Here is a 23,295-nt window from a genome sequence, read left to right as displayed (position 1 = left end):
AGGGCATTGTGGGAGGGCTGCTGCGGTCCCTGCTCCTCTGGCTCTAGAAACAGAGGGCATCCATGTGTAGGGCTCTCTGTTTGGCATCTTGCTTGATGAGCGCTGAATCTGCTTAAAATCCAGCCTCCCTGAAATGAACAGAGGCCTTCCTGGGGGGGAGGAAAAAAGGGCGGGGGGGGGGACTGAGTGTGAGATAATGAGGGGGGGTACCTACAGGGCCCCACCCTCCCCTGATTTGTTCCCTGGAAAAGTACACTTGGTCAAAGAGCTGAGCGGCTTCTTCTGTGATCTGCCCCGATGACTGATTGTAACGTGGGCTGAAGGAGAATATACACTGTTTGGAAATGAAAAAGCAGGTTCTCTTAACAGCCTGCAGTAAAACACTGTTGAACAAGCCACCATGTTGACTTTTTTTTATAGTTGAAAATTAAAGGTCCACTGTAATCATTTTTTGCTCTTCATTGATTTAAGGACCCAGTCGAATAATAATTTAGACTCAACTTTTCATCTCTGCGTAGATGCATGATTTATAAGCTCTTTCTGGCAACTATCTCTGTAATACCAATGAAATGTCTTTTTATTCATCTTACTTTTTGGCTCAACTCCCTCATAATTAGCTTTTGGGTCAAAGGAACAAGTGTTTAAGACTAAATTTCTGTGGATATCAACTCCGAAAGGACATTTCGCAGAAGTAGTACTAGTCACTATTTCCTTAGCATTCTTCATTTATCTTATGTTTATGCTGAAGTAGAGTATTCGGGCAGTGTGTCTGCTAAAAAAATGAAACATCAGAAAGAAGTTTATTTATTTGTACTCTAAATGGTTATTGTTTTCAGGTTTCAGAAAAGCAGATTGCTGCAAGTACAGTTAGCAAAAAGCAAAATAGAGGAATGCTTAAAGAATAGCAAAAAGGTAATGCTTGTGTTTGAACTTTAAATTAGAAGAAAAATTATTCTTGTGATTTTAACTTATCTGCCAAATCAGAGTTTTTTCCTAAATAGAAAAAGTTGTGTCTTAGACTATATTTTTTATTCAAAAAATTTTTATAGTTTCCTTTTATTGATGTGGTTTGGACTTATAAATAAAACTAAATATCTCATTTCCTTTTTTTTGTTTGTTTTCCTTCTTTAAATTTTCTGCTTTAAAACCTCATTTTCTGGGCGTTTAGCATTGCAAAATAAATGTGGAAGTTTTACTATAGGTGGCGCTCTTGCATATGTCTTGTTTTTAGAATCATCCCTCTACATAGAATGAGTTTGGCAGGCAAGTTTAATGGAAGCTGCTTAATAGTATACATTATATATCATAAATTCTACTTAATGATTCTGCCCAGATAAAGAGCCATGAGCCCATTCTTCAATGATTGATATGCTTGTTTCATCCAAATTACCACCATTTGGTATATTATGACTTTTATTAGCAATCCAAGAATTTTAACAAGTAGATCATGGCTCACCCACATTAAAGAGTGAGAGAAATTTGGATCTCTCTGTTTTCTCCCCAACTGCAGAGATGGCACCATTTATGTTTCCCATTTTCAAAATAAAAATTTCAAGACATGAATAAAGGAAAATGGACAGTATATTACAGAGCGAATTCAGTCTTGGTGAAAGCTGCTGGATGAATAGTTTTCACGCGGACCCAAGTAAGGGGGGTATTTACGAGTCAAAATGTTACTCAATAATTTGACAAAGAAACATTACACACTATACATATTATCATTTATTTCAGGTGAAGGAAGGAAGGAAACCATGGAAATTTGAATTTTTGGGAAAAAGACTAGATGAAGAAAGGTAAGAATATAGCTGTCTACACTTGAGAGAGGAGACAGGAGGAAAATGAGAGACAAGAGAAAAAAGAAGGGAAAAGAGAGAGGAAAAGACTTCTTCCTAAGGAGCAAGTGGATTGGCTTTCACTAGGTTGGAAGGGTCTTTTCTTCATTGGTGTCAAAGCTCTTCTCTGGAGTGAACTCCAGGAATAATGGTGTTCTTCCCAGAGGGGCCCCATTCGTAATCTGATTCACATCTGGTTTCAAGGGAGATATTTTGCTAATTGGTTAAATCTGCACTGTGGTTTAGCCACACACAAATATCCCACTTACCAAGTATCTCAAAGACAATGTTTAGGCGAAGATATCACTCCTATTCCATAAATCTTTTCCTGCTATTTTGGAAAATTTGGGGGTAAATTAATTGCCTCTGATCCAAAGATATATCACCTTAGTGCACTAAGAACGAAGAAAAACCCCTTTCTGTTTGACCTTTCATATTCAGAGAGAGCGCCTTGATTTTTTTTCTCAGGTCTTTATATAACAAGTTAAAAATAACCTTCCTTGATGATTTAGTGGCATGAACTGAGATTAGAACTTCAAAGACAGTTGCATGCAAGATGCACTTACTGTTCTTGTGGTCCCTTTAACTGTTCTAAAATGTCATGTTAAAAATGTCATTGCCAGTTATTTACTTTTTGTTCTAATTTGTTTGTATGGAAAAAAATTCTTCATTGTACCATTTTTAAGACCTTCACATTTCCACTTAAAATAACAACTTATATTTATATGAAATCAAATACAGAGGAAGGTTGTAGCTCACTAAATGTAATTCCATCCATAATCTTTTAAAAAACAAAATTAGGGGGTTCCTGTCATGGCTCAGTGATTAACGAACCCAGTTAGGAACCATGAGGATGCGGGTTCAATCCCTGGCCTTGCTCAGTGGGTTAAGGATCTGGTATTGCTGTGAGCGGTGGTGTAGGTCGAAGACGCAGCTCAGATCTGGCATTGCCATGGCTGTGGCATAAGTTGGTGGCTACAGCTCCAACTGGACCCCTAGCCTGAGGACCTCCATGTGCCCCAAGTGTGTCCCTAAAAATAAAGACCAAAAAAAAAAAAAAGAGCAAAAACAAAATTAGCAGTTTGATGTTAAATCTTGAGCACAGCAGAAAATACTTATTTTACAGTCAGTGAGATATATCAAATACTGCAAAATTTCTGAAATAAGTTCTTTTTTAATGTGTGAGTAGATGCACATTGCATTGTCCCCCACTTCCCTCAGCACTCCAGTTTATAATGATGACTAGGAAGGATATGGAGTTTCCAAAAGAACATGTGCTTTCATTATCTACACATTTCCCTTAATGTCAGTGTTTTAGCAATGATGCTGTTCACATTGACAATTTGGTGAGATGGTCCCCATGTTAGCTAGGAAAATTCATTCATTAGCAAAACTTTATCAAATGTCTATGCATTAGGCAGTGTATTAAGTACTTTAAATAAATGAATTAATTTAATCTTCCCCCAGACTCTGAGAGAGAAGTGTTATCAGCCTCATCTTACACATGGAAAGCTGAGACACAGGCAGCTTTAATCACCAGGTTATTAAAGTGAGGTTCCATGGCTAGTGAGTAGCACTTCTGGGATCTGACAACCACCGTCTTGCTCATTCGTCCCCCACTGAGGTGCCTTCTCAGCTGTGCCAGGAACTTTTGGGAAATACTGACCACAGTTTTACCCAATAGCATATGTATAGAGTGAGCCTACTTCTGTGACGGGGGGCTCTCAGAGATTTTCTGTTTTCTTGGTATCTGGCCATGATAGGTCTTTAACCAGGACTTGAGGTTGAGAGCTAAAGAGAAACAAAGGGGTTTCAAATGATGATGAAATGAGAAAGGGCAATGTTGGACTTCACAAGGTACCTGGAACTAAGATAAGGGATTTGGAATTCCAGCCTTAGGTTCATGTGGGATTGTACACATTTCAGGGCAGTTGTACATGTATTGGCTCACTTGTGGGAGCCCTTCGGCCCACTTTTGTAAGTGGAAGGGAATGAAGGTAAGGCAGGAAGTGTCAGCCAAAGAAGTTATTTTTCTGCTTTAAATTTGTTGAACCACTAAGGATGGAGACACAAATAAGGAGACCAGTAGGAGTTCAGGCAGGGGAGAATGTCCTGTGCTTCATCTGTATTGCTACGTTATTTGCTCTGAGCATTTAAGAAGTCTCAGAATACCAGATACACAGAGAATCAGATAAAACCAGAAAATATTGTTGGGAGATCTTCTCCACGGGTCTGTTGTGTTTCTGTGCTGTTTGCAGGTGGAGGCACCCACTGTATCTCTTCTGGAATCTCTTTCCAGGCATGTTTATATAGTGAATGGCCTTGGAAGATAGAGATAGTGTCTCCCTCTGGAGCAAAGGGCAGACACGCTTACTGTCTGTTATAAACAATTCAGGAAACCCAAGTTCAGGGTTTCTCTCTATGGCAACCTCCTGCATGTGCAGGTATCACCTGGCCCTCTTTGCATTGCCCTGTGAGAAGTGGGGCAAAAATCAAAGCAAAATAATGATAATCTAGCTACTGCTACTACCATCCTTTTTAAAATTTTCCGAGTTAGGAGTATTGTGTCTTCTGCCACTATCTGTGACTCTATGGCAGGTCAACTTGATAGCTTGCAAATAGGGTAAAATATTAGGTCCTTTATAATTTTTGAGAAACACATGCTATTACTGAAAGGTGTTTGGATTATACCTTGGATGCTGATTTTCTTTCACTGATGTGTATAATTGAATGTAGCTATAGCTTCTATATACTCATATAGATTATATCATTTATTATCTGAAAAAGTTTCCATGCAAATTTAATGATTTCTTCCTAAGTCTGTCTTTTCCCTTTTCCTGTCCACATTCTTTAACACTCTTCTGCTTCTGCTTTAGAAGATCCACATTTTGATATTCATATCCAAAAAGAGAAAGTATGCACAGGGCTATGTCAAGGAGAACTGAGAAAAACCACCTGGAATTATGGTATAGGCTACAATTTGGAAATCATTGTTTGAAACTATTACACCCCTGCAAGATGATCAAACTCCATTTCTGCCCTCTGCATGAGCACAGAATATATTATTCATCAGAGACCTTCCAGTTAGTTTAGGAGCAAGGTGGTTTAACAGAGTTCTTGATTAGTATCAGGACACCTAACTTCTAGTCTTCACTTGGTCAAGAGTGCTGTGTCAGCAAAGTGTCTCATTGTCTCTCTTTTTTATAAGAATGGGGATAATAAACCTTGCCACCTGCCTGCCTCACAGCAATATTGAGAATACTAATGAGAGTCTCTTGAGAGATTTTGAAATCTGCAGGAGGAATATGCTCTATAAATACGCAGCCTCAAACCGTATCATTTTAGAACTGAAAAAACACATAGGAAGCACTCAGCTAATCCCCTTATTTTGTAGGTGAAGAAAATAAAGTCCATAAAGGTGAACTGGCTAATCTAAGGTCATCTACGGTCTTCTACTTGATTTGTGTGTAACAGAGTACAGGAAGTTCGGTCACCGGGTTTTCATTTTTAAAAGAGCTGCTTAGGAGTGGCGGAAAAATCCCAGACAGTCCCAAATATAGAGTGGTGTTATTCCCTCAGTGGCTTGGCATAAGGCAGGCTGCTCCCCAGGGGCAAGTCAATTTGGTAATTGCACTTCATCAAGGATTTTTAGTTGCATCAAATGAATATTTGGCTTTTGGCAGCTATAGCGACTCTACCTGGGTGAACAATATTCTTAAAGATATTCTTGGAAGAGCTGGTACTTCGGTTAAATGTGAAAAGAGTTGATGACCTCTTTCAGGTGACTGGAGTACTAACTTAGGCTCAACAGGAAGCAGCTACATGTGAATATGTCACCATATCGACTCCCATATTTTCTCTTCGGTAGTTTCCTTGGTGTGATTGGTTTTCTCCAATTGCTTTGAATGTTTACTAGTGTAGCCTTGCCAAGGAGCCTCAGCACCGTTCCTCAGCTGAGAGCTGTCGCACAGCCAAGACTCACTAGAAACTGTTTACCCACATCCGGATACAAACACTGGGGCCCAGACCTGCATCACTTATCATGTTGACGCTCTTCATTAGGTACTCATTAAATATTGTGGCCAGAAACTTCCTTTTTCTGTGACATGGAAGCCTCACTTGAAGCAAATGTTATTTGACCCAAAACAGGCAAATATGGTAAATCACCGGGAATTTTCAGATATCATACCCTCCTAAATCCTTATTTAGTGTGTAGTATACCCAGTTTACCAAAAGTTTGTCTACATACCTTCTGGGAATATGTCTTTATTCTGGTTTGGTCCATTCAGGGTTCCAGAATTTTAATCTTCATTTGTCTTCTAATTTTTGAAGTTACATTTTAAATGAAATTGAAAGATTTTTGAAAAAGATCGTAGGATTTGTTGAGACTGGCTAAAACTGTATTTTGAAAAATAGCACATGTTTTGCTGCATGTACAATGTACACTAAAGGGAATACAATGAGTTCTTAATTTCCAGTCCTTGATCAATTTCCAGTCCTTCTGCTATCAAGAACAGATAAGAACCTTAACTCTCCACTGGCATGGCAAGGGGATTAATCTCTGCCCTGGTCCAGCCAGGAATCCCTTCAGTGAGCCCAACTTGGCTGTCGCCTCAGACCCTCTGCCCCAGGTCATGAACTCCTGTTCCACTTGCAGGAAGTATCTTCTAAGTAGCAACTTTTGCACTTGCTCTCAAAGTCCCAGCTGCCTGACCTAACAGTTACTGGGCTGTTGGCGTGATGCTGCCATGCTGTTTTTGCAACTTGAATGTCTTTGTTCTCTTCCTCGCATTCTCCGTCTGCCCTGACCAGCAATGCACTTGGCGTGAAAGGAACATTTGAAATTCACTTTGGTAAGTTCACCAATGGGCCAATTCCCCTGTCCTTCCTCTACCTCTCCTTTGCTCAGTGCCATGACTCTAGCAGTATGACACCATTCATCATCGCCTGAAACGTATGGCTCAAAGCCATTATGTGTTTCCTCACAGTTTCAATATCATATGTATATATATATGCTGTTTATTTAATAGGACACATCAGTGAGAGTCTCCTCTTCTAAGGTATTCCTGCCTTAATTTGGACCAAATAACTCTAACTAATAATGATATTACAGCTCACATTTTTTGAACACTTACAGTGTGCTAAGAAACTGCTTTAAAAGCTTTACAGGTTTTAACTTATTTAATCTTCAAAATTTGGAGGATAGATATTTATCTAAGTTATAGATATCCTGTCTTTTAGAGAGCAAGAGGGGGACAAATAGACAAATTTTAGGCTAAAGAATGATGATTCTATTGTGCGTCCCATGTTAGAGCAGAGGTGATCCACGAAGTGTTTTTTGTTGCTTTTTTTTTTTTTTTTTTTTAATCTTTTTAGGGCTACGCCCGAGGCATATGGAGGTATAGCTGCCGGCCACAGCTACAGCCACGCCAGATCCCAGCTGCATCTGTGACCTACACCATAGTTCATGGCATGCCAGATTCTTTAACTCATTGAGCAAGGCCAGGGATCGAACCCGAGTCCTCAGGGATACTAGCTGGGTTTTTTTTTCTGCTGCGCCATGATAGGAAGGAACTCCCTTGTGTTGCAATAGTTTATCAGTTAGTTTATCACAAGTGATAGGGGCCCTTGTACTTAAGGAAGCTTATCTCTGATAGGAGAAAAGAAACTCCTTCCAAACATTTCTTTAGAGACTGAAAAGATAACTGTTTAAAATGTCAGTAAAAAAGGTGTGATTTATTGGCATGATAAAATAAGACTATAGTGGAGTACTCTGTGATCAAGTAAGTTTACAGTGCTATATAATTGTTAAAACAAAAAGCATTATCAGCAGGTTATAGATGAATGCTTATTTGGAAGAACTGAGGGAACTGAACATTTGTTTTTTTTTTTTAAATATCAAGTATTTGGTTCATGTGAAAGTTAAGGATCCATCCTGTATTAGGATTTCTAAGGCATTATAAACAACTGTTTAGGCAATAGTATTAAGTAAAAGCTTTCTTTTAAATAAAAAATATGCTATAAAAATATCAGTTTGTGGTTTGACTTTCAATGTTATGTATGCTATGTCTTTAGAAAACCATACAGAAAACTCAAATTTTACATGGACAAACTGATATATACATCTATCCCCTTTATGATTTCCATTCGTTGTGATGTGTAGTCACTTATGATGGAGCATGATAATATGAGAAAAAAGAATGTATACATGTATGTGTAACTGGGTCACCATGCTGTGCAGTAGAAAATGGACAGAACACTGGAAACCAGCTATAATGGAAAAAAAAATCATTATACATAATTAAAAAAACAAACTCCACAAACAAACAAAAAAATAGGCCCCGTTTTAAAATTACAGCCCATCATAGTTTTCTTCTAATAGCTTATAGACTTATCTTAGAAACTAGAAAGTTTGATTTATCTGGAATTTGTTATAAAGACTGAAGTCATTATCTAGATTTATTGTGATTATTATTATTTTCACAAACAGTAAGAGTTTGCCCTAGTTGTATTTATTGAACAGTTCAGATTTGATTTGAAATGACACATTTATCTTATGACAAAGCACTATGTACTTCCTGGAATGTGTATTCTGTTCCATTGATCTCCTTATATATTCCTGTGCTGGTACCACATTGTTTTAATCATGATAGCTATATAATACATTCCCATCTTTTACTGCACTTTCTTTCTCCTCCTTGTCCTTCTGATCCTCCTCCTTCTTTTCAAATTGTTCTAAATATTCTTAATATTCTTGCATACTTATTTAGATCGCATTCAGAATCATTAAAAAAAATCCTCTGGGATTTTGAAATGGATTGCCATGAAATTTTTGCAATCATTTAGGGAGAACTAGCCTTATTACAATATTGAATCTTCATATCTAAGACAAGGTTTATCTTTTCCTTTATTCAAGTCTTATTTTTACCTTTTAGTGCAATTTTATAATTTTCTTGTTACAGGAACTACGTATTTCTTTCTATACTTTTAGGAATAAAAACATGCTTTTAAAATATACTGTGTTAATATATAACATGGTAGATGTTTAAATACCTGTGAGTGGGATCTCATTTTTGACAAACTTTTTAAAAAAATATTTTTTATTTGGTTACAAGGATGACCAGAGGGAGAAGTTAGTCACATTTCATAAAATGCTTACGAAAGAATATTTGAAGTGTTCATCAATGATAGACTAAGTAAATTTTGCTTACATGTTCTAATGAATACAATATGGTAAAGAACGTGGTGATATAGATCCACATTTACTGAGATAAGTAGGACGGCCACAGCATACGGTTAAAGAAAACATATTAAGGAATACCATTGGCATGATATAATTAATGAAATATCACATACACATAATTCATATGTGTATATATGTTTGGAGAGAGATCTAACATGATTATTTCCCAAAGTATTAACAAAGATCTTTTTTTCTGAGTGGGTTTTTTGGATGATTTTTACCTTCTTTTGTACATTATTTTCCAGTGGCATTTACCATGTTTTTACCAAAACAGCGATGTAGTAAAATACAAATAGAAAACACTAGAAATTTTTATAGGGATTAAAAAGAAACACACAAAATTAGGGCTTAGCATCATTTTTTTTCCCTTTCAAAGACATCCTTACGGATTTGATACAGTGTTTATGGGTAGCCTTGAAAATAGCTTAAAATTGTATTTGGTCTACCAAAATCTATTCAGCCTGCAAAACTGTTAGTAATTCTGTTTATTCAAGCTGTACCAATCACACTGGCAATGACACCTGCAGAAACCTTTTCACATCTGAAGGACAGGCTGACTTGGACTAGATTTCTATTGTTGTGCAATCACTTGTCTGTCCTGGAGCAATATATTAATAACACTCTGCTTCCCTCAAATGTAAAACTAAATCATTAGATTCTGCAGTGGTTATTTTAAAAATTCCATGTGAAACTTTAAAGTTGTGAATATTTAAATAAAACCTTTTAAATAAAAGAGGCAAGCTGTGATGGCAAATTATTTTTCTACTTTCATATATTTCATATATTTAGCATAGTTCATGTATTTCATATATTTGAGTGCTGTCCCTGAAAACTAAAAGAAGGAATTAAGTTGAGCTAGGCCTTGTGCCATGTATTTCATATAATTTGTGTAGTTTATAATGACTTTGTGAATTGATAGGAGAGTCAGTTATAAAATTACTAAATTTCCCTATTGATAGAGTGATCATCATTCTTATCTTGACCAGAACACTGGTTATTATACTTTTACTATGTGCCAACCTTATGCTTTACATGCATAATCTCATTACTGACTATTTCTGAAGTAGGGATTGCTACTAAACTGTAATCCAGATGGGGATTGTTAGGCTCAGACTTGGCAAGGAATTTGTCAGTCATCGTACAGCCTTGGGAGAAGCTGGAATTTGACCAAGGTCAATCTGCCTAGAAAGTTCAAATTACAAAATACTATGACCATGGAATTCCCTGGTGGCCAGTGGCCTAGCATTTAAAGATCCAGTGTTTCATTGCTGTGGCTCCAGTCACTGCTGTGGCTTGGGTTTGATCTCTGGCCGGGGAACTTCCGCATGCTGCAGGCGTGACCAAAAACAAACAAACCAAAAACCAAAAAGCACTATGATCCTACTAGCAGTTTCTAAATATTAAATTTGCAACAACCCTACTCTTTTTTTCCTTCTGCTTTACCTCTCTTTTTATATTACATAGTTTCCTTTTTGAATTATACCTTGAAGGGGTGACACAGCAGAGTTCAAAGGTTGTGCAATTACTTCATATTACAGAGAAAGTAATCAAGGATCAGACAGTCAAATCTGATTTGTCTAAGTTCACACAGTGACTTGCCTAATTTTGTTTCAATGACAAAAATTGATTCACTATTTACTTTGTTCCATGTGTTGTTTTTGCTGTTTTATGTGCTTTACAATATTTAATCCTGATGCTAACTCAATAGGGTAGATGCAATTATTATCATTCCCATTTAATAGATGAGGAAACGGACACATCATGAAGTTGAGGGACAGGGCTCCTGTCACATAGCTAGTAAGTATTGGAGTCAGCTTTGGAATGCAGGTGGCTGGTCAAGTCTTTGCCCTTAATCACTCTGCCATGTTTCCTAGAATAAGAATCCTGGCTCTTGGTTTCCATCCACTTCTTCTTTTACCATATTGGCCAATTATTTCAACTATTGATTTGGAAAAAAAGTTCTCTGGAATCTGGTATTGAAAAATATTGGTTTTTTACATTTTAGAAAAATGAACTTCAGGAATCCTATTAAAAAATTACCACAGTGTAAACAAGGAGCTGTATATATTTTTAAAATGATATTCTGAAGCTATTTATGGCTATAGAGGACTTTCTTATTGATGATGGCTTTTTCACCCAATACCTGCTGATCTTCCATAATGCTAATAGACAGCCAGTGTTGACACTTGTTAGACTGTCTTTGCAAGCATAAATATTAGACATACTGAAATCTGATTTTGGCTCATCCTTTACTTTGAATAAAGAGATCTAAAAATCAATCCTTATGCTATGTTTCATTTTCTTTGAATAGAGGTCAAATATACCAGAGCAAGGGTAGTATTAAAGGTAATCTATGATGTCAAGGTAAATGTATTAGCTAAGCAGTTTTTCAAATTCTGATTTTAATAGGATACACAAACCTTATATGTTTTCTTTATTTTTCACCATCTTGCAACACAACTATGTGAAAAAATTAGTATTATTTCTTCCTGGAGTATGTGTGTGTATATGTGAGTGTGTTCAATTTCATTTCTTTTCTTTTTCTTTTTTTTTGTCTTTTTGCAGTGGGTCACAGGCTTGGTTAGGATTTACTTTATTGGATTCTAATCTGGGCTCCACTACAATACTCTCTGTGCGAGTCAGGGAAAATGTCTGGGACTCAGACCCTTGTGTACGATCAAAGGGCTGGACTAGGAGAACTATAAGGTTCTTATCAGATCAGAAGTTTAATGTTTGTGGTGTTTTGTATCACTTGTGGTCTACTGACCTGAGCACATGGCTGGGATCACAAGTCATAGAGCTAAAATGTTGATGTTTGACACTGATTTGGTGCATATAGGAATGGAAATTATGTAACTTTATAAGCACCTAGTCTTCCTCTTTTAAAAATAGGAATTGGCATAACTATGGAAAGATTTTCTTTCAAATCCAGAAGTTTGCAATCCTTTTTTTTTTAAAGCTACTGAATCCTTTTACAAATAAAATTATGTCATGAACCCAAATATGTAAAAAATACATAAAATAAGCAAAAATGCAGATTCTTCCCTAAAATAAAGACCTAACAATTGAACTCATTGCCTTCCTCTCTAAACCCACCCTTCTTTACTCCTATTACCCAGTTGCTTAAGATTGAGTACCAGTGATTTATCTTGGACTTTCATTCATACTTACTTTGATATGCCATTGATCACCAAGATAATTTTTCCCTTCTATGTAATTCTCGATTCCTTTTTTTTTTTTTCTTTTTTAGAGCCTTGCCTGCAGCACACGAAGTTCCCAGGCTAGGGGTCTAATTGGAGCTGTAGCTGCTGGCCTAGGCCACAGCCCAGCAAAGCCAGATCCGAGCTGTGTCTGTGACCTATACCACAGCTTGTGGCAACGCCAGATCCTTAATCCACTGAGCGAGGCCCAGATCGAACCCACATCCTCAAGGATACTAGTCAGGTGTGTTTCTGCTGAGCCACAACGGGAACTCCCAATTCTTGAATCTTTTTTTCCCTGTCCACCTTCACTGCTACTCTGCTCCATTGGCCTTCTTGCTTGAACTATTATAATAACCATCAAGTTGGTCTTCCTGCTGCTTGTCTCCCCCCTTCTAATCCATTACACTACAGCTAAGTGATCTTTATGATGTATAAACATGAATGCACCCATTTCTCCTCCCACTTACCAAAAGGACCCCTAAAACACTCTGATAAAATATGAGGTCTTTGATGAAAAACTTAAAAAAAAAAAAAAAGACTTGGAGTCTTAGTCACCTGTATACATACTTGATTTTCATGGGGTCTTCATAGGGGGAGAAACACCAGAAATCCCCACAGGTTAAATTTCTCCTATTGAAGCAGTCCAATTTATGGCATTCCCTTCTTTAGATAAACTCTAGTTTGTTAGTGTTCTCCTTATTTTGAAAATGCAGTCTAAGTTTACATGAGCTTTTTTTGGCCAGCCATATGTTAAGTTGTGTCAGAGTGTGTGATTGTAGTCCACTGAACTCATGTAATTATTGTAGCTTCACAACAGCTTTACAAAAATACTTTTAATATCTGTCAGGGCAAATCCCCATGCAGTTTTCTTTCTAAAAATGTTCTTGGTTATATGGGCACATTATTCTTCCAGATGAACTTTAGATTCATTTTGTCAAAAATTCTATTGATGATTTCAGTGGAAAAATCTTAACTTTGTAGATTAAAAAAGAATGAACATTTATGCAGTGTTAAGTCATCTCAATAACTTGCTGTGCTTAATTATTTTATTTGCCCAAAAATATTTTGTCTTTTTTCTGCATGTAGATCTGTATATTTTGAACTTAATTTCTCCTCAGATATTTCACATATTTTGATGCAATTGTGAGAGGGATTTAAAAACTACGTATTTCTGGAGTTTTTGGCTTAGTGGGTTAGGGACCGGATGTTGTCTCTTTTAGGACGTGGGTTTGATCCCCTGGCCTCGCTCAGTGGGTTAAGAATCCGGCGTTGCTGCAAGTTGCAATGTAGGTTGCAGATGCAGCTCAGATCCCATGTTGCTGTGGCTGTGGCGTAGACCAGCCGCTGCAGCTCCTGTTTGACCTCTAGCCCAGGAACTTCCATGTGCTGCAGGTGCAGCCATAAAAAGAAGAAGAAGAAAAAAAACCCCCATGTATTTCTAATTGAATACGGCTGATATTTAGGAAACAGACTGTTGTTAGTGTATTTCTTTATCTGATCATTTGTAGACCTCCATTAGAGCACCATTATTGAAATATACATGGGGCCTTGATTTTATATCGAAGACTTATTGATTTAAAATTTTTTTCCTTCCTTTCAGGATCAATGATAATTATTCATAAGTGAAACAAATTTTATTTTTCAGAACATCTTCACTCTTAGTTTATTTTCCCAGTTAGAATCTATGCCTATGTGATAACTACATTTTCCATGAATGTTCTCTAGGTTTGACTTAACATTTAGCCCTCTTAATTTTCTCCTTTTCAAGTCTAGTGTCCTCAGAGGATATGTTTGATGCCTCATCCATAGAGCAAAAGTGCCAAATACCATGACTGTTACTACAACAGTGAATTTGATCTTTTCCTCTCAATGTTTATCAGACTCCCCATAGATGTGACTTCTACAATATATCTAGGCTTTTAAAATTTTGGTTGACTATTTCTTTAACATCCCTTTGCTTTCATTGTAAAAGTACTTGTTCTCACATAAAATGAGCTGAACTTTATCATTTGTATATATCCCAACTACTTCACTTGTATAAATAGCACGATTTCAGTTATTCATCATTGTCAGGAAACAAGCTTTTTGGGGCAAGTAAAATTTTGGAGGACGTTATCTCTTCAAAGGGTCAGAATTTTAAATTTATTTATTTTTTTATTTAAGGATCTTTATTTTTTTCCCATTATAGCTGGTTTACAGTATTCTGCCAATTTTCTGCTGTATAGCAAGGTGACTCAGTCACACATACATATATACATTCTTTTTTCTCACATTATCATGCTCCATCATAAGTGACTAGAGATAGTTCCCAGTGCTATGCAGCAGGATCTCATTGCTTATCTATTCCAAAGGCAATAGTTTGTATCTATTAACCTCAAATTCCCAATCCATCCCACTCCCTCCCCCTCCCCCTTGGCAACCCCAAGTCTGTTTTCCATGTCCATGATTTTTCTTTTCTGTGGAAAGGTTCATTTGTGCCATATATTAGATTCCAGGTATAAGTGATATCATATGGTATTTGTCTTGCTCTTTCCGACTTAATTCACTTAGTATGAGAGTCTCTAGCTCCATCCAGGTTGCTGTAAATGGCATTATTTTGTTCTTTTTTTTTTTTTTTTTTTGTCTTTTTGCTCTTTCTTGGGCCGCTCCCGCGGCATATGGAGGTTCCCAGGCTAGGGGTCCAATCGGAGCTATAGCCACCCGCCTACACCAGAGCCACAGCAACGCGGGATCCGAGCTGCGTCTGCAACCTACACCACAGCTCACGGCAACGCCGGGTGGTTAACCCACTGAGCAAGGGCAGGGACCGAACCCGCAACCTCATGGTTCCTAGTTGGATTCGTTAACCACTGCGCCACGACGGGAACTCCTATTTTGTTCTTTTTTTATGGCTGAGTAGTGTTCCATTGTGTATATATACCACATCTTCTCAATCCTTTCATCTGTTAATGGACATTTAGGTTGTTTCCATGTCTTGGCTATTGTGAATAGTGCTGCAATGAACATTATGGGTGCATGCGTCTTTTTCAAGGAAAGTTTTGTCTGCATATATGCCCAAGAATGGGATTGCTGGGTCATATGGTAGTCCTATATATAGTATTCTGAGGTACCTCCTACTGTTTTCCATAGCGGTTGTACCAGCTTACATTCCCACCGACAGTGCAGGAGGGTTTCCTTTTCTCTGCACCCCCTCCAGCATTTGTTATTGTGGACTTATTAATGATGGCCATTGTGACTGGTGTGAAGTGGTCCCTTATAGTAGTTTTGATTTGCATTTCTCTAATAATCAGGGATGTTGAGCATTTTTTCATGTGCTTGTTGGCCATATGTTTATCTTTGGTGAAATGTCTGTTCAGGTCTTTTGCCCATTTTTCCATTGGGTTGTTGGCTTTTTTGCTGTTGAGTTGTATAAGTTGTTTATATATTTTAGAGATTAAGCCCTTGTCAGTTGCATCATTTGCAACTCTTTCCCCCCATTCTGAATGTTGTCTTTTTGGGTTTTTTTTTTATGGTTTCCTTTGCTGTGCAAAAGCTTGTCAGTTTGATTATGTCCCACTGGTTTATTTTTGCTTTTATTTCTATTGCCTTGGGAGGTTAACCTGAGAAAACAGTTGTAAGGCTGATGTCAAAGAATGTTTTACTTATATTCTCTTCTAGGAGTTTGATGGTGTCTTGTCTTACATTTAAGTCTTTAAGCCATTTTGAGTTTATTTTTGTGCATGGTGTGAGGGTTTCATTGATTTGCATTCTGCTCTCTAGTTTTGCTAGCACCACTTGCTGAAAAGACTGTCTTTTTCTCATTTTATATTCTTGCCTCCCTTGTCAAAGATTAATTGACCGTAGTTGTCTGGGTTTATTTCTGGATTCTCTATTCTGTTCCATTGGTCTGTATGTCTGTTTTGGTACCAATACCACATTGTCTTGATGACTGTGGCTTTGCAATAGTGCTTGAAGTCTGGGAGAGTTATGTCTCCTGCTTGCTTTTTATTCCTCAGGGTTGCTTTGGCAATTCTGGGTCCTTTGTGGTTCCATATAAAGTTTTGAATTGTTTATTGTAGTTCTGTGAAAAATGTCATGGGTAATTTGATCAGGGTTGCATTGGATCCGTAGATTGTTTTGGGTAGTATGGCTATTTTTACAATATTATTTTTTCCAACCCAGGAGCATGGAATATCTTTCCATTTCTTTGAATCCTCTTTAATTTCCTTGATTAATGTTTTATAGTTCTCCACATATAAGTCTTTCATCTCCTTGGTCAGGCTTATTCCAAGATATTTGATTTTTTGGGTGCAATTTTAAAAAGTATTGAATTTTGGATTCATTTTCTAATATTTCATTGTTGGTATACAGAAATGTGACTGATTTCTTTTTTTTTTCCTTTTTTTTTTTCTCTTTTTGTCTTTTTAGGGCTGCACCTGCAGCATATGGAGTTTCCCAGGTTAGGGGTAAAATCTGCACTTTAGCCGCTGGCATACGCCACAGCCACATCAATGCCAGATCCAGGCCATGTGTGTGACCTACACCACAGCTCATGGCAATGCTGGATCCTTAACCCATTGATAGAGGCCAGGGATCGAACCTGCAGCATCATGGTTCTTAGTCAGATTCGTTTCCGCTGCGCCATAATGGGAACTTCTGTGACTGATTTCTGAATGTTAATCTTATATCTTGCTACTTTGCTGAATTTGTTGATAAGTTGAGAAGTTCTTGGGTTGAGTCCTTAGAGTTTTCTATATATAGTATCATGTCATCTGCATACAGTGATAATTTTACCTCTTCTCTTCCAATTTGGATATCTTTTATTTCTTTTGTTTGATTTCTGTGGTTAGTACTTCCAATACAATGTTGAATAACAGTGGTGAGAATGGGCATCCTTGTCTTTTAAGATTTTAGTGGGAAGGCTTTCAGCTTTTCTCCGTTGGGTATAATATCTGCTATGGGGTTGTCATAAATGGCTTTGTTATGTTAAGGTATGTTGTCTCTATACCCACTTTGGTAAGAGTTTTTATCATTCACACTGTCTTGATTACTGTGTATTTGTAATATTGCCTGAAGTCTGAAAGAGTTATGCTTCCTGCTTGTTTTTTTTTTCCTTAGAATTGCTTTGGCAATCCTGGGTGTTTTGCGGTTCCATATTAAAAAGAGAACCATATTAAATTTATTTTAGATCACCATCTTTCCAAAACATATGCAATACTATATATAATATTTATTTTCCAGCTGTGGTAGCTACATTCATTAAAAACACTACATGGGAGGAATTTAACCATTAAATGTAAAGGAGAATGAGAGGGCACCAATGTCTAAGTAAAGCTATTAAGTCTCTTTTAAATATTTTTACACTAGTGTCTAGTGTGTGTCTAGTGAGTGAATAGGCTCACTAAACTAGTATAGAGCAACTAAATTAAAAGAATACCAATAATGTTTTAGAAAGTTAAGTAACACTGGGTAATTTGTACTAATTTTTACTTACTATGTTTTTGTTAGTGGGATATCATCTCCATGTCAATGAGAAGCTTAAATAATAATTTCATTTTATTTTGTTGCAGATAATAAGCATTCTAGGTAGCACTTATTTTTCATAACTGTTATGGCTGAATTGTCTTCCCCCCAAAATTCATATATTCATATGTTGAAGTCTTAACCATCCAGCACCTTTGATAGGGTCTTTACAGAGGTAATCAAGACAAAATGAGATCATTAGGGTGGGCCCTAATCCATATGACTGATGTCTTTTAAAAAGCAGAAGTGTGGAGATGTGCAGACACACACACACACACACACACACACACTCACACACACACACACACACGGGAAATGTTATATGAACATTAAGGCAGAGACTTGGTTGATGCATTTTTAGGCTAAGGAATGCCAAAGATTGCCACCAGAGGAGAGAGGGATAGAATGTATTTTTTTTTACAGCTTTTGGATGGCACCAGCCCTGCCAACATCTTGATCTCAGACTTCTAGTCTTCAGAATTGTGAGATAATAAATTTCTGTTGTTTACCCCATGCTGTTTGTGGTCTTTTGCTATGGCTGCCCTAGTAAATTAATACAATGCTCTTCCATCAACATTTACTGCCTGGATGATTTTATAAAGAGGATTATTGACTTCTACCCTATAGATCCCATCTTCCAAACCTCGCCATGGTTTCAGAGACTTAGGACAGCTTGACTCCTGAAGATGAAAAATGCTTAGGATATTTATAAGTATGTCTATGCCTTCCCCTCATATATCCGTCCCTCCCCATTTGTCCACCCATTCATATACCCACAATACCCATCCATCCACCCATCCATCCATCCATCCATCCATCCATCCATCCATCCATCCAATATTTGTTGCTTACACATGCCAGGCTCTGTGCTAGGCTCTGGGAATACAGTCAGTAAAGCAACCATTGGCTTTCCCCTTGTAAAACTTGCATTGTGCCAATTATATATGGTGTTCATACAATTTGCCAAGATTACATTAGCTCAGTTCATGAAAACTGCAAACAAAAAGACATGAACTCCTCTTTTTCTCTTTTTTTTTGGGGGGGGTCTTTTTTTTAGGGCTGCACCTGTGGCATATGGAGGTTCCCAGGCTAGGGGTTGAACTGGAGCTGGGGCTGCCAGCCTACACCATAGCCACAGCAACGCTGGATCTGAGCTGAGTCTGTGACCTATACCACAGCTCATGGCAATGCCAGATCCTTAACACATCGAGCGAGACCAGGGATCAAACCCATGTCCTCATGGATGCTAATGGGGTTGGATAACTGCTGAGCCATGACAGGAACTCCATGAACTCCTCTTAAACAGATCTAAATACCCTCCTTCTTCACTGGTACAGTGACTAGACTTCATTATAATGCCTGAGTTTACCTTTTCTCATCATTTCATTTTCCTTAAGGCTCTTAGCATTTGCACTTGCTAAGTCCTCTATCTCCTACCATCTGTCATTGACTTCCTCTATTTTCTCATTTAATATCAACAATAGTGTAGTTTATAGTATACATAATTCTGAAAGGAAATAGTGTTCCAGAAAGGACTATCAAGACAAATTTTCATCTACTGGTAGTAATGGTTGAAGAGAAAACTCTCCAGTCATTCGTTCAGCAAATATTTATATTTTCACCTTTCTGGTTGATGGAAGCTATGGTGAAAGTGCCCATGTGAGTGATACAGATCATAGAGCTGGCTGATCACTAACCCTAGCAATGGAATTGAAATTTAATTTTTGGAAAAAGAAAAACCTTACATCAGTCTACCTTTAGGTCATTTATTAAAGACGTGGAAGGAAGCATATGCAGGACCTCTTGGGCAGCTGACTTTAATGAATGAAAGTTGAGCGCTATCTCTCCCAAGTATTTGCTTGCCTTTAAAATCACCTCCCTTACTGCTCTCCTCATGTCTTTGACTTACCAGCTGACTTACTAAACAAAGCATCCTGTATTACTGCTTCCCAGCTGGGCAGACGAGTCTGCTCACCCTTTCCTCTCTGGTTGGAACTAGGTGTCCTTGTGGAGAGCAAAGGCAGAACCCTTCCATCTCCAGCAGCCTGGTTAGGCCAAGTTTCCCAGACTTTCCTGGTGAGAGATACTGAATTAGAGGCCCGAAAACTTCTATTATTAATAAGTATACCAGGTGATCTTTATAATTAGGCATGTGTGGAAAGTTCTGGGCTATGGTGTTTTGAGGTAAGTTTACTTCAATTGATTTAGATCATGCTGAATGCAAGCTTCAATTCTCTAAATATTGAAACCAAAACAAATAATAAGGAAAGTCACAATGTGACATAGGAGAAAATTTAAAGAGTCTGTGTTTTAGTTTCAGTTTGCTACTAGTCCTGGACAAATTCCTTAGCTTCTGTGGGTCTTATGTGGAAAACAAAGAGACTGAATCAGATTCACTAAGTTATTCATTTATTTATCTATTTATTAAATATGTATCAAGGTTCTACTGTGTGTTAGCTCTTGTCCTAGTTCCTGGAGGAACATAAAATGAGCCACTCAATTACTGCCTGTCTTTAAAACAGGCCCCTTTCTGGGTTATTGTCCACCCACCCTGCATTCAGTACTTGGTGGAAGATTAGAGCTTTTTATTGATTTATCACATTTTCATTATAGTGCCTCCCCCTCTTCCCAGAGGAACCTTGGAATTCTAGTCATGGTCCACTTGCTAAATAAAAATCTGAAATTTTCTTTATTGGAAGGAGTATTTTCCTAACAGAGGTATCCTAAAGATACCTACAGAGGTATCTTTAAGATTTCCTTAAAGATCTTGGTGGAATTATTATAACTCCAGCCATCTCCTACTTGGGTTTCAGAAAGAAATGCATTGAGAAATTAATATTAGATAATTCCATTTTGAAGCCAAGGTGGATAGGTCTAATTGGGCTATTTTGAAGACAAATCATAAGATGAGGTCTCCAAATAACTTAAGTGAGGCAACAAAGCACCCAAAGAGTTATGAGTACAAGGTCTTAGGTTGAATCATGGGTCGAATTGAAGCTAGGATGGGTGCTAAATTTATCTTACCCACTTCGGTATTTGCTTCTAAGTCAACATGATTCCCATCAAACATTTGGACAATTTTGTCTTACAGATTAAATCTCTATCAAAATCACACCCAGGGGTTCCCCAAGTCTGACCTTTCCTTGATGTCTCCTAAGGTTATAACACAGATTTTTGGAGCCATCTGGCTAATTTCAAAAAGTCCTATAAGTTCAAGACCCTAGATTTTAAACAATTAAGTTCTTCGAGGACTGAAAAGTCCTTGAGATGAGAGGGCAACACTTTTCCTGTAGCTTTCCCAAACTGTCTTTGGATCTGGATTTACTGTTATTTTGTGAGAAACTTGAAATTCATAACTAAGTTATGAAGAACAGTGGTTTTAGGTATCTCACTCCCACAGAGTACCGTCTTTAAGGTCAAGAGGACAATTTAAAATTGGAATGGAGATCTGTTAGGAGGGGTCAGAATCTATTTTGAGGGCTAATTATCCTTTGTTGATGGCTTATCCTTAGGCCTTTGAGCCATATGCTGTCATTTCATTTGCTAAAGACTAGGAAGAGAAAATCTTGAAAATTTATAAAATTTCGTGAATGAATTACAGCAGGAAAATAGTCAAACTATGTTGTTTTTTTTTTTTAAATTGAAGTATAATTGTGTCAGTTTCAGGTGAACAGCCAAGTGATATATATGTATGTGTGTGTGTATATGTATACTTTTTCAGATTCTTCTCCATTGTAGATTATTACAAGATATCAAATGTAGTTCCCTGTGCTATACAGTGGGTACTTGTTGTTTATGCATTTTATATGTAAGTGTGTATTTGTTAATCCCCAACTCCTGATTTACTCCTCCTCATCTTTCCCCTTTGGTAACCATGAATTTGTTTTCTATGTCCTTGAATCTATTTCAGTTTTGTAAATAAGCTCATTTGTATCATTTGTTTTAACAAAGGATAAATCCATTATCTGAAATAAAGTGGAAAAAATGTTGCCAGCAGATGACAGTCTTGATGGAGGACTCCAGGATACAAGATTCTTATTCAAAGACCTGGAAAGAGAGAGGAAACACCTAAGGCTTGAGGCTCTAAGCTCAGACAGAAGGCGAGCATGTTCTAGTCCTGTCATCCTCCAACAATGCAGCTGCAATCAGATCTACCCTGTCAGAGGGGAAAAGCATTCTTCTAAAATATATCATCTGAGGCAAGTCATAACCTCTCTCATTCTTAGTTTGTCAACCATTAAAAGAGGAAAATAGCACATACCCAGCAGAGCATAGCTGTTAGGTTTGAATGTGAAATTATGAGAAAATTGTCTTGCACAAACTGGACATAGAGTAGGTGGTCAAACAATCTTTCCTGAATCTATGGCCATGTACAATAGAAACTGTATGGGCATATTTCTTAAATGTAGAAAATAAGCTTTGAATTTACAGGTTATTTAGACTTAAAATGTATCTTGTTAGGACCAAAGAAATACTGTTGAAAATATGTTGGGTCCATCTCTGACGATACAGGAGTATATCAACTGAGCCTTGGCAGGCTTGGATTAAAGGTACTCAGAGGCTAGCCCATGGAATGATTTGAGGTTCCCACCTGTAGAAATGAAAATGCATAAATGTCATAACTCTTCTTGTGTGTTACTGGGCAGCCAACTCCTGTTCCATACCTCACTCTGCCACCCGCTATCTGATGTGTTGTCACCTCCTCAATTATCTAATCCTTTGCTTTGATTCATTCCCTTACAGTGTGTTTGTCCTCTTGTAAAAGCTACCTGTCTTGCACAGGGTTGGTTATAGACCTCATATCAGATTTCGAGGACTGCAAGATTTGATTCCTCCCTTCTCAGTATTTTATGGTGATTTGACATTGGTGAAAAAACAGGCAGACATCATTTTATTACAGATGTTGCTGTGCTGCAATCGCTCTCTGAGGTTAATACAGCAAACAATTGTCTTTTTGTCTCAGCTGTGTTTCCACCTTTGATATATGTTTTTGGTACCTAAGATCACAAAAAATCAGGCAATATTGTAAAGTGTAGATACTAAGGCCATCAAGGTTTTTAATAATTTTCTTTGTCCCTTAACTGTGTTGCATCTACAAATGGTACATCTATGAAAGTAAATAATTGAAGATGAAAGAAAGAAGTTGCAGCCAATATTTTTTTTCTTTCAAATCTATCAAATTAAGAATTTTTTACCTTTATAGTTGTTGGCGATTTATACTGCCATCACATTTACATGTGCTCTGATCCTTTCACCTCTTATAGCAATAGTCAAAATTTATATCTTAGATTTTGTCTGAATTTTAATTTGGCTTCCTTATGTATTCTTCGTTTATACCCATTGAAAATGAATATTCCCTATCGAGAAAGTTTCTGTCATTGGAGAGAGAAAATAGTATTTTGGGGTACTTACAATTTACTAGGTACTTTATGCAAATTATTTTGATTAATCTTTATGGCAAGAGTTTTGTTTCTATTTATATGAGATGTCTTTTTAAAAAGGCTTTAATCCATAC

General features: G+C 37.3%; 1 long non-coding RNA gene across 1 annotated transcript; it reads left to right on the top strand.

Annotated features, from left to right (window-relative positions):
• Nucleotides 687–23,291, top strand: LOC110255826. Its single transcript, XR_002336690.1, has 3 exons — nt 687–912; nt 1,511–1,793; nt 21,732–23,291. It is a non-coding gene; the product is annotated as an uncharacterized LOC110255826 (long non-coding RNA).

The sequence above is a fragment of the Sus scrofa genome, chromosome 11, assembly GCF_000003025.6.
Source record: "Sus scrofa isolate TJ Tabasco breed Duroc chromosome 11, Sscrofa11.1, whole genome shotgun sequence".
Lineage (NCBI taxonomy): Eukaryota > Metazoa > Chordata > Mammalia > Artiodactyla > Suidae > Sus > Sus scrofa.
Note: the sequence above shows the minus strand (reverse complement) of the source record. Positions and strands in the feature narration are given on the sequence as shown.